The sequence below is a fragment of the Suncus etruscus genome, chromosome 2 (genome assembly GCF_024139225.1).
Source record: "Suncus etruscus isolate mSunEtr1 chromosome 2, mSunEtr1.pri.cur, whole genome shotgun sequence".
Taxonomy (NCBI): domain Eukaryota; kingdom Metazoa; phylum Chordata; class Mammalia; order Eulipotyphla; family Soricidae; genus Suncus; species Suncus etruscus.
The window spans coordinates 138,579,454-138,596,379 of record NC_064849.1 but is presented as its reverse complement, the minus strand read 5'-3'; the positions used below and the strand labels follow the sequence as shown (position 1 = coordinate 138,596,379).

The window sequence follows — 16,926 nt, the reverse complement described above, 5'->3', positions numbered from 1 at the left end:
AACTGTATCTGAAATCAAAATAGGTCATTGCTCAACTTAGTTTATTCCCTACTATGTGTACAGGAGGTATATGTGGTATTAATACACTTCTTCTTACTTTCTTCTTACTTTTTTTAATACATTTATTTAAGCACCATAATCACAAACATGTTTGTAGCTGGGTTTCAATCATAAAAAGAACCCCCCCTTCACCAGTGCAACATTCCCACCACCAGTGCCCCTCATCTTCCTCCTCCCCCACCCCCTACCTGTAAATGAGACAGGCTTTCTACTTCTCTCACTCATTAACATTCTCATGATAATTGTTGCTGTAATTATTTTTCTAACTACACTCACCATTTTTTGTGGTGAGCTTCGTAGCCTAAGCCAGTCCTTCCAGCTCTCATGTCTATTGTCTCTGGGAATTACTACAATAATGTCCTTTATTTTTCTTAAAACCCATAGACCACTGAGACTATTCTGTATCTATCTCTCTCCCTTAGACTTATTTCATTCAGCATAATAGAATCCTTGCCCATCAATGAATAGGAAAATTTCATGATTTCATCTCTCCTGACAACTGCATAATATTCCATTGTGTATATGTATCACAGTTTCTTTAGCCATTCTGATGAAGGGAATCTTGGTTGTTTCCAGAGTCTGGCTATTGTAAATAGCACTGCAATGAATATAGATGTGCAGACGGCATTTTAGTATTGCATTTTTTGTGTTCCTAGCGTATATTCCTAGGAGTGGTATTGCTGGATCACATAGGAGTTCAATGTCCAGTTTTTGAGGAATCTCCATATTGTTTTCCATAAGGGCTGGACTAGACAGCACTCCCGACAGCAGGGAATGAAAGTTCCTTTCTCTTCACATTTTCTATTGAGTTTTTCATTTCATTTACTGAGTTTTTCAGACTTGAGTTTTTCAGACCTGTTATTTCAGTTTGGAGTTTTTTGATTTCTATCTTTGTGTCTTCTAGATTTTTATTTGTATTCCATTAGCTCAATTCATGCTTTCTTTGATTCTATGAGGATCCTCCATATTTCTTCTCTAAACTCTTTTTCTGAGAGGATAATTAGGTGTTTGGCACTTTTCAGGTCATCAGAGCTGCCATCTTCATTCTCTATGCCTGGTGTTGGCTTTCATTGGTTCCCCATTATCATGCTTGTTGTGTGTGTTTTTTTTTTCTATGTGTTAGGGTGGAGTACATTGGCTAGAAGATATGCATGGCTGCAAAGTGCAGCAGTCAAGCTCCTCTGGCTCAACCCTACTTGGGAGTTCCCAGCTTATCTCTGTCACTAGCTTCAGCTGGGCTTCTGGGCTGGGGTTGGTTTCAAAAGCAACAGCTAGTTCAGGCTGCTGCCCCTTGCAATGTTGGAAGCAGTGGCAATCTTCTTACTTTTTAAAAAGCAATTTTATATTTTGTTTGCCCAATCTCATCTTGTAACAACCGAAAGAAGCACAGGATACTTTTTCATTACCCTGACAATAAAGTATATATGGTATCTAAAACTGAGAACAGTAGAATAAAAATTACAATAAAAAGAAACAAAATATTTAATACAGAATATTAGCAAACTAACCAAAGCAAAATAAAGGATAGTGTTTTAAAATGAAATTGGATTTTTCTCACAGAAAAGCAAGATTTGTTTAATGTTTGAAAGTCAATGATATAATTTACCATATAAAAAGAGTAAAATGGAAAAAAGAGTTTGATCATCTGAAAAGATACAAACAGCACATTTGATTATTACTTTAAATTCTTAAAGACAGTAAATAGGTGAAAACTGCCTTAATCAAAATATAAATTCCTCAATAAAATCTAATGTACAACCTCATACTTTAGGACTCAGTGATAAAAGGGGAGAAAGTGACATGCAAGTCCCTCTCCATTAACAACAGTGCAAACCCCAGTGTCAAAAAGGAAAGAGAAGGGGCTGGATAGCATGGCAGTAAGGTGTTTGCTTTGTACGCAGAAGGTCGGTGTTTCGAATCTCAGCATCTCACATGGTCCCCTGAGCCTGCCAGGAGCGATTTCTGAGCATAGAGCCAGGAGTAACCCCGGAGCGCTGCTGGGTGTGACCCAAAAACCAAAAACCAAAAAAAAAAAAAAAGAAAAAAAAAGGAGAGAGAGAGAGAGAGAGAGAGAGAGAGAGAGAGAGAGAGAGTGTACTGTACATCTATCCTTTTCATTACTGTGTCTAATATGTGTCTTGAAGTGTTTTAATTTGGGTACTCTTTGGGAATCAGGGATGTGAGAACATGCACTCTTCACTCTGGTAACTTCTCAGCAACGATGTCTTTGACTTTTCTTCTTCATAGTGTTTGTTCCTGGTTCTCTAGGATGCCAATGATTGTTGTTGTTGTTGTTATTGTTTCTCTTAAATTTATATCAAAATTTTATTGTCATCTATTTGTTTATTTTGAGGACTTTCTTCATCTTCCATTCATTTATTTTGAGGTTTTAATCCATCTTCTGCTGTTGTTCAGAGGTTTTCTGCACTTCATCTTCAAAGTTACTGATTCTGTCTTCAGCAGCTGTTACTCTGATGGTGTAGCCTTCTAATACATTTTTTTAAATTCTGCTTAACATGTCTTTTAGGGATGACATTTCTGTTTGTATTTTTCTCATTTCAGTTCTCATATTCTCCTGTGATTTATTGGAAGTGCATTCTTTTGTTTCTTTGAGCTCATCGAACAGACTGTTTCCACTCTGAACTATACATTCAGAGTGGGTATATAGAAGATTGGTACTAATTTGGTCTACAGGATTGCACACCCACATGGCATAGTGTTGTGCTAAAATTAAGCCTCAGGTTATGTAGCCTAAGACATGGGTCTGAAAGCAAATGTTAATGTCAGAAATAATTCACACATACAAAAGAGGGACAAACGGGTTCAGAAATTCCAACATGCATGCCTGCCTCTGAAGAAGCAGGAAGATCAGTGGGAAGTCTGGAAAAGCAAAAGAGTGTTTTCCTGAAACCAAAGTATTTATTAGGAAGTAACAGACTACACCTAAAGATGGGATTAGGTGGTCTAAAAACCAATCTAAGGTGCTACATTCAAAGATGTTTCCAACCAGTGAGTAACAAGAAATATACTGAGTGGAAAGGATCTGATTAATCCCACATCTCCCCTAATAGATTTTGCAGAAAAATGCAAAACTATGAGGCAATATACACCGGGTGGGTTTCATCCCAGGGATGCAAGGATGGTTCAACATATGCAAATCAGTCAACATCATACACCACATCAACAACAAGAAAAACAAAAAATCACATGATTATATCAATCGATGCAGAGAAGGCGTTTGACAAAATCCAACACTCATTCATGATGAAAACACGCAACAAAATAGGGCTCAAAGGAACCTTTCTCAAGATAGTTACAGATATCTATAAAAAGACCACAGCCAATATTATCCTTAATGGTGAAAATCTGAAAGCATTTCCTCTAAGGTCAGGAACTAGGCAAAGCTGTCCACTGTCTCCACTCTTATTCAACATAGTATTGAAGTTCTAGCAATAGCAATCAGAAAAGAGAAGGGAATAAAAGGAATCCAAATAGAAAAGAGGAAGTCAAATTGTCTCTTTTATTTTTGCAGATGATATGATGATCTACATCGAAAACCTTAAAGAGTAGGACAACATTGGTGGTAGGAACGCCCCTGATTCAATATAACTAAAATATTACTGTGAAAAATTTGTAATCCACTTTAATTAAAATTAAAAAAACTTAAAGGAGAAAAAATAAACCTCCTAGAAACAATTAACCAATACAGCAAAATGGCCAGCTACAAAGTCAATGCACAAAAGACAGTAGTGTTCCTCTATACAAATAATGAAGTAGAAGAGAAAGAGATTAAGGAGTCACTTCCATTACAATAGTATCCAAAAATATCAAATACCTAAGAATTAACACTACAAGAGAAGTGAAGGACCTATACCATGAAAACTTGAAAATTTCAGAAAGAAATTTTCCTAAGGAAATGGAAGAACATCCCATGCTCATGGGTAGGTAGATTCAACATCGTCAAACTGGCTATCTTACCTAAACTTCTGTATACATTCAATGCAATCCCTATCCAAATTTAGATATCATTTTTTAAGGACTTATAAAAATCAATTACAAAATACATATAGAATCACAAAAGACCCAGACTAACCAAATACATACTGAAAAACAAGAAGTTGGGTGGCAAATCATCTATCAAACTCAACAAGACCAGGGTGGGTGATGAAAATGTGCCCTGGATTTCACCTCCCACAAAAATATCTCCAAAAAACAACGGGGAAGCCTTTATTTCCTTTACATGTTTAATACCTCTATAATAATACCTCTGAGTCTGTTTATTCCCCAATGTAAGGTAGCTTCTTAACATCACTTTATTTTTCTTCAATTATTTTAAAATTATTTTTATTGATTTCTTCTATTATATATATATTTTTTATATATTTTCTTTTTCTCTTTAACTTCATCTGTTTTGGTTCTGCTTAGTATGAAAAACTACAAGAAAAAGTCTTGCCTGGGATAAAAGCTCAGGTCAAAACTAGGGCACAGAAATTTTGTAGCCTGAAGTTCTACCCCCAAATGAAGTTCTACCTACCAGCAATATAACATGGCACCATTCCTTTTTGCAAAGGCATACTAAAAAAAAGGTGGGTGGAAATTATGTATTTCTACATCCTACAAGCTCTTATCTACTAGAGATAAGAATCCATACATTTTATAATAGAGGGGCGCCTCCCACCCTGAACATGTCTCATGTGGACCCAACTTAGACTCCATGTGATCAGACAGCGACCATCCTTCAATCCTAAACCCTAGAGCCTAGACATAAAACAGACAGTTCCTTGCAACAGCACCAGGAACCAAACTACCCCTGGGAAGTATATACCACTCTAGCACCAACTTGCACTAGTTTTGATATGACATTCTGACAACGTGGAAACAGCAACAACTTGATCTAAGAGCAGGTTGTCCTATCTCACCATCTAACGGTAAAATGAAATCAGAAGGCACATCATCCTTAGATCTGTGCAAAACTCAAGATCGCTAACGACAGAAGACCCAAAGTCAATGATAACAGAATCGATAGCCAATCTTCAACAAGCTATCCACAGAGGGGACCAGTTACCTAGCAATCTGGGGGGCAAAAGAGGGGGATACTGGGTACAGAGTTGGAGGGAGGACAACACTGGTGGTGGGATACCCCTGATTCAATGCCATATGTACCGCAAATATTACTGTGAAAGATTTGTAATTTACGTTGGTCCTAATAAAAATTATTTATAAAAAAAAAAAGAGTGTCACTAGCCACAAAGCTCCTGCAGTAAGACCAACTACAGACTCCAGGCACATTAATTTGTCTAACTCCAAACTCCAAGGTTCCAGGAAAGGTTTTCCTCAATCACAGTTTTTGCTGTCAGGTTTCAGTAATTGGAGATATTAGTGTTAGCACATATCCTATGTCAAAGTCAGGATGTCCTGAGGCATCTCCTGCTTTCATTTCACCATTATGTGGTGAGGCAGGAAAATCTGCCTACAGAACATGTCATTGCTAATTTCCAAGACATAGACAAGTTAGCATGTTGGTCCACCCCAGGGCAAGTATGTGCAAAGGCTGTTCTAGTCATTCTTAGATGACCTCAATTTTCCTAGATCAATCTGCCTTTTTGGTTTCCTTGTCATGTCAGGAATACCCAGTCTTGACCGATGTAATGATGTAAAGGTTAAGTCAATATGAGGAGCTGGAAAGTGGCTTTAGTCTTCTCAGCCTCTGTATCAGTGTCCTAGTAGGAGAGAGTCTCCTATTGCTTCAGTCAAGTCACTATGGCAAATGTTTGGAATGTAAGGCCCCCTGTAACCAGAAATTACTTAGTTCTCATCTCTAATGGATAATAACACCTCTTTATATCTAATATTTTCCAATTTTAATGCACCCACGCAAAGAGAACTGTGCCACAGAATTCTATTGGGGCAGAAGGGGAAAAATAATAACAAACCAAACAATCCCAATAACCTAGTTCTATAAAACAGCACAAAACTCCAAAGGTACTATCTATACTATCATTTAAAAATTTTTCTACAGGCAAATCTAACGAAAAAGGGGAAAAACTGCAATTACATAATAAAATGTACAATAAAAATATATGTTAAAGAAATACACTGAAGAAGTATACAAAGGAGATATACATATTCCTTATAAGTCTTAAGAAATTGTCTGATGGGTATATAAATTCCAGATCACAACTTCAGTTGGCAATGTAGTCTTGTGGAATCTGAGAAAATGGAACACAACGGTCCCAGATTCAGGAAAACAAAAAATAGAAACCTCCAAAAATATCCTTTCATGCCAAAGTAAAAATACGTTTGAATCTATACCCATATTTTGTTCCCTATAACTTTTGTTACAATGGAATACCAATCTCACCACCCCCAGATCTTCTAGGGCTTTCAACTCTCTCCTGCCTAATCTTTTCTTTTTCCCATCATTTTCATTTTCTTTTTGGTGTTGGTAGAGTGTGGGGGTGGGGTGGGGGAAAGGTGCTGGGCTACACCTAGAAGTGCTCAGAATTTATTCATATCTATGTGTATAGGGATCACTCCTGGTGGTGCTCAAAGGACCATGTATGGTGCCAGGGATCAAATTGGGGTGAACTATGTGTGAAATAGGGCCTTATGCCTTGTATTATCACTCTATCCCCCCTTTTATGTTTGTTTTTGGTTTTTGGGTTTGTTTTTTTTTTTTTTGAGTCACACCTGGCAGTGTTCAGGGGTTACTTCTGGCTCTATATTCTGAAATTGCTTCTGGCCATATGGAATGCCAGGGAGATCAAACCTGGGTCTCCCACATGCAAGGCAAACATCATACCTGCTGTGCTATCGCTCTGGTCCCTCTATTTCCCTTTAAAAAAAATAGTTCTCAAAATATGGAAGTCCTCTTCATCTTAAAAACAAACAAATCAATTACAATGAAAAATAAAACTTTTCAATTCCATTTCCCTTAATAAGAATTATCCTACCTTCATTCCTCTTCCAATTATATTTTCTTTTTCTTTTTTTGGTTTTTGGAAAATAACCATGGTGGTCACAACTTATTCCTGTGCTCAAAGATCACGCTTAAAATTTCTTGGAGGTCCATATATGGTGCCAAAAATCAAAACAGGGTCAGTTACATGTAAGGCAAGCACCTTAATCTCTCTAATATGTCTCTGGTCCACCTCATCCAATTCTTAATGTCTCACTTTCTAGTTAATAAACCATATGGAATTGGTTAATAAATAGCAAAAAGACATTTTCACATAAATACACAAATTCTACCATGAAATTTTTGTTTGATAATAATCAGCAAATGTTCATATAAAGTTATTTAATATTGCTAATGGTTAGTGTTTCTCCATTTTTTGATATATAGAGAAGCCTTACCTCAGCTCCTAACCCTCAGTTCCTCCCTCCCTCCCTTTGTTCCTTCCATGCTTGGGAGTTTTTCCCAGTTCTTGGGTGACCAGGTGAGGCTGGGTATTGAATTTAGGCCAACCATATGCAAAACATAGACTCATCTCTAGCTATTTAACTGGTTCTTGTGCTACTTCCTCTTAATAGTAATACGACTCAATCCAAAATTTCAAACATTTACTATGTTTTATTCTAAAACAAAATAAATATTAGTATTTAGAATTAAAGCCTTCCTGTGGTTGATATAAATGATCAGAGGAACCAGTCTACTTTTAACTGAAACATTTGCAAGAAATACTCTGAAGAAATTAGCTTTGTAACATATTGAATATGGAAGCTGATTATAACTAAATTAGAATAGTTTAGGAGGCATTATGTTCTTATTTGTAGTGCAAAGCCATTGGTCATTTTAGCCATTTGTTCTTCACTAAAAAAAATTCAATATTCTGAAAAGTCAAGCATAAGAATTAAAATTATGTTTCCAAATATCTAAATAGTACTAGAAAAATTGTTCTAGTACTATTCCCTTCTAGAAAATTTTTTTCAATTAAAACACAATAGATGCATATTTTTAGAATTTTGCAAAATGAAAACAATACCTATACTATGAATTCATATTTAGGAATTACTTAAAAGTTAAAAACTACAGAAAATATGTTACATATATATCCTCTTCTTTGTATTCTGTTATGACATAAAGGTCTATCTAGTGATTTTGTTCACATACATGTGCTCTAATATCTTAGAATGTCTATAAAGAAAATCTAGAAATGAAAAGCAAATGATATGAAAATTGATTGATAAAATATCTCTTGAATAGTCTTAACCAAGTTTCTTTGGAACTATCCACATTCTGACTTTCTGACATCCACATTTCCTAATTTTTACTTCTTCATTTTAAATATGTGAGTGTTTCCTTCTTTCCTTCTTTCCATGTACAAAACATATTATACCATTCATTAATAATATACATGGAAAGAATATTCATAGATCAGGAAGTGAACTTTACTCCCTACTAAATCCCAGTCATTGGCAAGAGTAATCAGGACATTCAGGCTCAACTGAAGTCATCATATTGTGATCTGGCTAAACCAATCACTGGGTTAATAAAGACAGTGGTCTGAATATCAACTAAGGGGTCCTTAAAATTTCCAAAATACTAACTGGGAAATCACCACTAATCTCAGATTGCTTTTGGAAAACTGACTAGTTGGTATTAACATATCTCAGATTTTTTTAATATGTCTTATCTGGCTGAAAAGAATTTGGGATGGTAAAGTAGTGTCTGCCAAATTTGGTGATAAGAGTGCTGGTGGGTCAGAATAAGAGAGGGATTTCTTTAAATTTAATATTAGGAATCAAGGCCAGTGTAAGCCAGTATGAGTTGAAATAGTTTACCAGAAAAGAAACGCTCAAGCACCACATTAATTGCACTGAGGGAGACCATACTAGGGTGACATAACAAAATGCTAGAGTCCAAACAAAAATCACATGAGGCTTGCCACTGATGGTACACTGGTATGGAAGAAGGGAACTTCTAATAACAGTGTGACTTAGAGTGAAACCATCATTGGGTTTGAGTTAATCTCTCCATCCTAAAGGGATTCCTGAATTGTGTAAAGAGCAAAGCAAACACTGATGTCGCTGTTGTAGACATCAGATACTATGTAGAACAGTAAATCTTTTGTTTCCAAAGGGAATTTTCTGCCTCTAAAGAAGTTACATGTGGAGTGCTAGAACAGAGAACATTTAAACATCCTGATCATCTTCCTCTAAGTCATATAATTAGTTGTTAGAAACTGACAACTAATTTGATTTGAAAGAATGAACTTTAAGATATCCAGAGAGATTCAGCTTTGTGTAATTTAAGAACTATTTTTATTTGGTCACCCCAAAATATAGCAAATGCATAGAGGGAAAGCCTCACCACACTAATCTTATTTAAGAGAAAAAGGATTTTTTTTCCAGAGCAATTTATTTGAAACAACCTGGTCTTATATATTTCTGATTCAACTCCCTCAAAGGATAGACTGACATGCCTCAATGCTAAAGGTTCCTCTGTCCAAAATCAAGGCAATGCAAGTTGCCACACTTTAACCTAACAATCTTTGGGATTATATCTATGCAATATGCCCTCTAAGCTGAAACATTTTCAATCATTTTAAAGCAGTCAAACACTTTGGCAAAAAGTGTCTCAATCACAAAAAATAGAAAAATAGCATGAGTGAAGCAAAGTGTTTCATTTGGCCTTTTTTCTTTTTTTCTTCACCTCAAACCGAACCTCACATGTACCCCAAGGCACACTCTCCCACTCACATATGAGCTTCCCTGATTCCAGTATAAAACCCAAATTAGTTGACATAATAACTTTAGGTGATAAAGCACTGCTAACAATTTGATTAAAGCTCATTTGTAGATAGACTAACTCTGAGGGGGGTGTTTCCTGATGATCCACACTTTTGATGATAGGCATTTTGAACCAATGGAGAAAACAATAGCCAATTTTCTGAGGAGATAGATCTCAACAGAAATTCTATAAGGATTTCTTTTTTTTTTTTTTTTTTTTTTTGTGGTTTTTGGGTCACACCCGGCAGTGCTCAGGGGTTACTCCTGGCTCCATGCTCAGAAATTGCTCCTGGCAGGCATGGGGGACCATATGGGACGCTGGGATTCAAACCGATGACCTCTTGCATGAAAGGCAAACGCTTTACCTCCATGCTATCTCTCCAGCCCCTCTATAAGGATTTCTTATAAATCCAAACCAAGTGGGGTTAACATCAGTCACATATTCAAGAGACCCATATTATTGATCATTTAGCCTTTCCTGGATATGTTAAGATTTCTATGTCAAATATGCCTCTGAAGAATGTGAATTAAATGTGAAAAATAACTGCATTCCACTGCAATTATTTCTACCAACGAGAGGAATTTGGAACACTTCGTGAATTTGTGTATCATCCTTGCACAGGGTCCATCAATGAGAGAAATTTGGGAGAGTAATAAGTGATTATTTGAGAATAGAACAATAGTGCATCAAGTAGAGCATTTGTGTGTGAAATAACCCCGTGTATTTCCAACCCCTAATGAATGGGTCTGAATCCTGGTAGCTGCAAAGAGTTATTAAACTAAACCAGACAGGATACAATCAGGGAGTCTGGATGACTTCTTGCCTCCTGGTCTCTCTCTGCAGGCCAATCCAAACTGAAACTTATTCTACCAGTACAAATTCAACCTGCTGGAATAGGGTCCAGTGAGATCCAAGTGGACTTTTACAAGACAAAAAAGTCTTAGTAAAAAGAGGAAGTTAGGGAATGCCTTTGCTCTGGGCAAAAGCAAGGTGTAAACTAAAGTTAGCATAATGACCAGCAAGTAAGTAAAAGCAGGATTAGAACTGCAGGGAGGAAGACACTGGGGGTGTTTAAATGGGTTACAGAGACAATCTTCCCAAATCTGTGGTGTTGACTGCTTATGTCTCCCACTGGCTGTACATTAACAAGTCTAATTCTAGTTTAAGTCTTAAAAAACAGCTAGCACTTTTCTTTTGAGGGAGAAGTTACTGCATTTTTGGTTATGAAAGACTCTCTGAATAAGGCTGGGGTAGCAAAATTTTCAATTAGGAACATATTGATTACAGCAAGGCTTAAACTTTTTCTATTGATCCCTTTTTGCCTGAGAAATTCAAAATGGGTGCATACTGCCAGAAAAACCTTGGATTCTTTGTGTAGATGATTTTGAATTAGTTTTTGCTCACTGTACTTTCAGAAAATTTTTTCCAGAAGACTTTTGTTGCCAAAATTTTCACAATCCCCATTCTATGATTTCTATATCTAAGAAATAAGGATAAGAGAAAACTATTCAAAGCAAAGCTTTGTACCTGCAAGTAGCTTATAAAAAGAAACTACACATCTGAAGAATTCAATTCTAGACATATTATAGAATATGCTAAGAGAGTTCCTCATTCTCATTGGGAAACTTTAAGCACAGACCCAGTACAACTGTGGATCATGGAATGCCACTTTTCTGGCACAGTTCAAGGAGAAGCACTGTGAGATGATTCTCACACCTCAGATGAGCTCGCTGTTCCTTTCTTCCTCCCTTCCTCCCTCCCTCCCATCTTTCCTCCCTTGCTTTTATTATATTGTCTGTTTTGGGGCCACATATGTGGCCTGCTTGCTCCTGGTGCTGCAATCAGAAATTACTCTTTCTGGGCTGAATTACTCTTTGTGGGCTGTAATCATATGAGATGCCAAGGATCAAACCTGGGTTGGCCACATGAACGTAAATACCCTATTCTCTGTACTACCACTGCAGCCCACAAGATAAGCTATTTCTGCTCTTACAGTCTGGAACTTTCCTCTAATGAACTGTCAGCCCCATGCCATAAAATAACATAGCAGATAGCCATCTATAGCTGAAGGTTCTCCCCTGAGGAAGAAAATTTGACAATGCAATGTTGCTTAGTCCTCTTGTGGACAAGAAGTCTAAAACACTTTATCTAGTTTAATTATGTAAACAGAACCCTGACTTCAAGAACATTTTCCTTAGTAAACTCTAAATCTGGGCTTGAACATACTGTATGAAAACTTCAAGTCAAGTATTCTTCAATTGACCACTGTAATGCTACACTTTGTACAAAAGAGAAATCAAGACTACTTCATTTTATAATATTTGAGGGTTAATGATAACAATAGTTCACATTATTATAATCAACAAGCATTATATTATCTATGCATATCACATGCACTAACACAAATAATTCTCACAACAAACCATTGTTGTAGCTTTTATAATAGTTCCAATATGTGAAATAATATCCCATTTGATGAATGATGAAGGCGGTCAAATAATTCATTTTCCTTGCTATTAAGTAGAAGAACATGGATAAAAACACAAATATTTCTAAAGTCAGTCAAACTCCCAACTGGTTGGAAAAAAAACTGGTTGGTCCAGTGACATATTATTCTATCAAAAGTGAAATATAAAGCCAGAATCTACCATGGATAGTGAAGCATTCATTGGAAAGGCAGAAATAAATTTCTTAGATGGCTTTGGTCCTAATTCCCAAAGCCATGCCAGAAAATTGGACTCCATCAGCCTCTTCTGAGATCCAGAATCTTTCTTTACAGAATCATGCCCTGTCACAATCAGAAGGCTGATTCTGCACTGACCACTTGCACGATCAACTGCAAATTACACCAGTGAAATGAATGCCTTGGTCTCCCTGGAAACTCTTCAAAGCTGGTTACTGAGTGGACCACGTACTTGTCACCTAAAACTGTGGTACACAGAGAATTCCATAAGGCTGAACTATTATGCTTCCAACAAAGAATCCCCACATACACCTCTGCTGTCCAAATCCCATATAGAAGCCTCCAATATGATGAAGCAAAATAAAATTCACATTCCAATCCAGGAGGAAAATAAATTACAAATTTTTTCTTTTTGGTTTTTGCAGTACAGGGAGGCTTCATGGGAAGAAGAGTGAAACTGATATTAAATTTTTAATCCACTAAAGGCATTTCAGGTTTCAAAAGATATGGGTATCTTGCGGAGGAGTTCCTAATTAGAGATGAAAATTTTTATGTGTCTAAGAAAAAGTTCCAGTGTTATTATCAGATTATCAAAAGGGGTCCAAGTCCCTAAGACTAACTTAATATAATATCTATTTAAAATGGTATCAATTTGAAGATAAGATTTAGCACTGTGAAAGGAGCTAAATCATAATGATTAAAGATGTGCGTTCTTAAGCTCTTCTGCAACCAGAAGAATTCATGAATGTGAGTTCAATTTCAAGTTCATCACTTTAGTAAAGGTTTGACCTTTTTCCTGTTACCTAATGTGCCTAGTCTTTTGCTTCCCTAAAATGTAGAAAACAGGACTACATTAAAAGGGTGTTCAAAAATTAAAAGTGTAAAGTATTTAGAAAATTACCTATCACTTGGAAAATTCCCCCAAAATGTTATTTTCACTGGAATAATATTCAGATAAGAACAATTTTATATGCATTTGGTCCACACCTGAGAGTACTCTGAGATTACTCTTGGCTTTGTGCTCAAGAATCATTTTTGTTGGTGCTCAGTGGACAATATGCAGTGCCAAGGATCAAACTGAATTGAGTACTATACAAGTTTAAACACCTTATTTCCTGTACTCTCTCCAGCCCCGAAGTTCTAATCTTAAAATGTTATGAAGTACAGTTGAATCAAGTCACGAGCTTTAAAGTTTCTGATGTCATAGAGGATTTAGAAATAATACAAAAAAATATTGTAGCCTGTGATGGTAAACAGAAAGCAAGCACACTTCTGTAAGTGGTGACCTATGCATTATCCGTATAGTTACACCACTGTAGACAACTTATGCAGAACTTGTCCAAACTATATTTGTCGTTTTGGGTAGAAGCTCTTCAGGAAAAAAACAGATCATGTTTTGAAAGTATTCCAAATGCTAACTTTTTAACTATTTGGGGGTAGTGGAGGTATGTATTCAGGATCATTTAATATTGTCCAGGCCCACTCTGAAATGGTTTAATATATAAATATTTGGCAGTGGGGCTGTTCTCTGGTTGAGATAGATAACCAATAACTGAAACTTGCACAAAAATAACAACAACAACAACAACAACAACAGTGTCCAGGGTTTCCAAGTATCCTGTTCAATCATTTGTACAAAATTAATGATATTTCTGTGCTTGCTTCGGCAGCACATATACTAAAATTGGAACAATACAGAGAAGATTATCATGGCCCCTGTACAAGGATGACATGCAAATTCATGAAGCATTCCATATTTTAGTTCAAAAAATGGTATTTCTAAATAGTCTTGATACTGGTAGGTACTCCTGAAAGCTGCTTTTATTCAGCATCAATAATTCTTAATCTAGACAAGAAGGAAGAGCAGACTCTAATTCTGCCAACTTCCCCAGTTTAAAAAAGTTATGTACCAACTAACTGATAGAAAACCTTCATTTCAAAAACTTTTGGTATTCAATTGTTTAATACATGCTCCAAATAAAAGTGTGGTTTACATGAGATTGTTACACTTTAAGAACAGATAATTATTGGAAGATATGTTGAGTGAAATAAGCCAGAAGAAGTAAGACAAACATAGAATGATATCACTTATCTGTGGTATATAAAATAATTGTGTTAGGAAATGTAATGTAGTAAGGGGAGGGATGCCCAGATTACACTTGACACTAAAGACTATGATGGGAAAGGAGAGAGAATAAAAGAAACCAAGAAACCTAAGAAAGGAAAAAGAGAAGTATTGGGGAACAGCAGTCTGGGCTTTGGTTACATTGGTTATATTTGCTTATATTCATGTATTCAAGACAGGCATTCTACTTCTCTCATTAATTAACATTGTCATGCTAGTTGTTAGTGTAATTATATCCCTAACAGCTTTCACCACTCTTGTGGTGAGCTTCATATTGTGAGCTTCTTTCCGGTCCTGTTGTCTCTGGAATTATTACAATAATGTCTTTACTTTTTTTAAATCCATAGATAAGTGAGACTATTCTGTGTCTATCACTCCCTCTGACTTATTTCACTCAGCGTAATAGATTCCATGTACATCCATGTATAGGAAAATTTCATGACTTCATCTCTCCTGACGGCTGCATGAGATTCCGTTGTGTATATGTACCACAGTTTCTTTAGCCGTTCATCTGTTGAGGGGCATTTTGGTTGTTTCCAGAGTCTGGCTATTGTAAAAGTGCTACGATGAATATAGGTGTGAGGAAGGCATTTTAGTATTGCATTTTTGTGTTCCGAGAGTATATCCCTAGGAGTGGTATAGCTAGATCATATGAGAGCTCAATTTCCAGTTTTTTGAGGAATCTCCATATTTTCCATAAAGGCGAGACTAGACGGCATTCCCACCAGCAGTGAATGAGAGCTCCTTACTCTCCACATCTCCACCAGCACTGCTTGTTCTTATTCTTTGTGATGTGCGCCAATCTCTATGGCATGAGATGGTATATCATTGTTGCTTTAATTTGCATCTCCCTGATGATGTGGAACATTTTTTCATGTGCCTTTTTTTGGCCATTTGTATTTCTTCTTTGACAGAGTGTTCATTTCTTCTCCCCATTTTTTGATGAGATTTTTTTTCTTGTAAAGTCTGTCAGTGCCTTGTATATTTTGGATATTAGCCCCTTATCTGATAGGTATTGGGTGAATAGTTTCTCCCACTCAGTGGGTGGCTCTTGTATCCTAGTTACTATGTCCTTTGAGGTACAGAAGCTCCTCAGCTTAATATAGTCCCATCTGTTTATCTCTGCTTCCACTTGTTTGGAGAGTGCTGTTTCCCCCTTGAAGATGCCTTTAGTCTCAATGTCATGGAGTGTTTTACCTATGTGTTGTTCTATATACCTTATGACTTCAAGCCTGATATCAAGGTCTTTAATTCATTTGGATTTTACCTTTGTGCAAGGTGTTAGATGTGGGTCTAAGTTTGCTTTTTTGCAAGTGGCTAACCAGTTGTGCCAACACCACTTGTTGAGGCTTTCCTTCTCCATTTTGGATTTTTTGCCCCTTTATCAAAAATTAAATGATTGTATATCTGGGGAACATTCTCTGAATACTCAAGTCTGTCCCACTGATCTGAGGATCTGTCTTTATTCCAATACCATGCTATAACAAAAATCTTTAAAAATTGAGACATGATCAATAGAACTGAAAACTAAAGGAGTTCAAGTTTTGGGGATGGAATAATAGTAGAGGAATCTTGAAACACTGTTGGAGAGATTCAATTTGTATAGTGTTCTGCAACTATGAAACAACCCTAATATATTGTAAAATAGTATACTTCAATAAAAATAAATTAAAACCTATTCCTGGTATCATTTAAAATAAGGTAAATCATAGCACCTTGATTAGAATGAATCAATGATTATAATGAATATATTATTGTTGCAGATAGTTTTCCATAAAAATATTAACTCTTGTTATAATGTTTGTTCTACTGTCTTCATTTTCTTTATTGCTAAAGTGTTATTTATAGTACCCACAAAATACTTGCTAAATCTTTTCATCATCTCTGCTTGTTTTTTTTTTTTGTTTATGTACCTATGAGCAGTAATATATATTAACATAGTACTATTAAGTATCTTTATCTTTTAGGCTTCCTTTATAAAGATCTGATTGAAATTTAAAAGTTGAGGCCAATGAGGATAGTTTATATATAGAATGACAGGGAGTCATTATTGAAAAGTGGAAAGAATATTGATTTTGAATTTCTACATCAAGATTTACTAGCTCTGTAAAATGAAACAATTTCCTTAAACTTATCATTTCTAATGCTGTTAAGTATTTATCTTAATTTAAAATAATTTTAATCTATAATAAGAAGTCACCCCTTAACCTTTTAGTTAAAATAAAATACTCATTGACTCAACAATTCCACTTCTAAGAATGATACCTTCAAAATCTCTGACAGTTGCATACATTACATGTATAGAGATGTCCACTGAGGAACTTT

The 16,926-nt window shown here is 36.0% G+C and overlaps 1 protein-coding gene and 1 non-coding gene across 2 annotated transcripts in view; one reads left to right on the top strand and one right to left on the bottom strand.

The window, feature by feature from the left end:
* The window catches only part of ATG10 (autophagy related 10), a 289,692-nt gene that overhangs the window by 39,316 nt on the left and 233,450 nt on the right, over nt 1-16,926 (bottom strand).
* Nucleotides 14,131-14,237, top strand: LOC126003152 (U6 spliceosomal RNA). Its single transcript, XR_007493689.1, has one exon. It is a non-coding gene; the product is annotated as a U6 spliceosomal RNA (small nuclear RNA).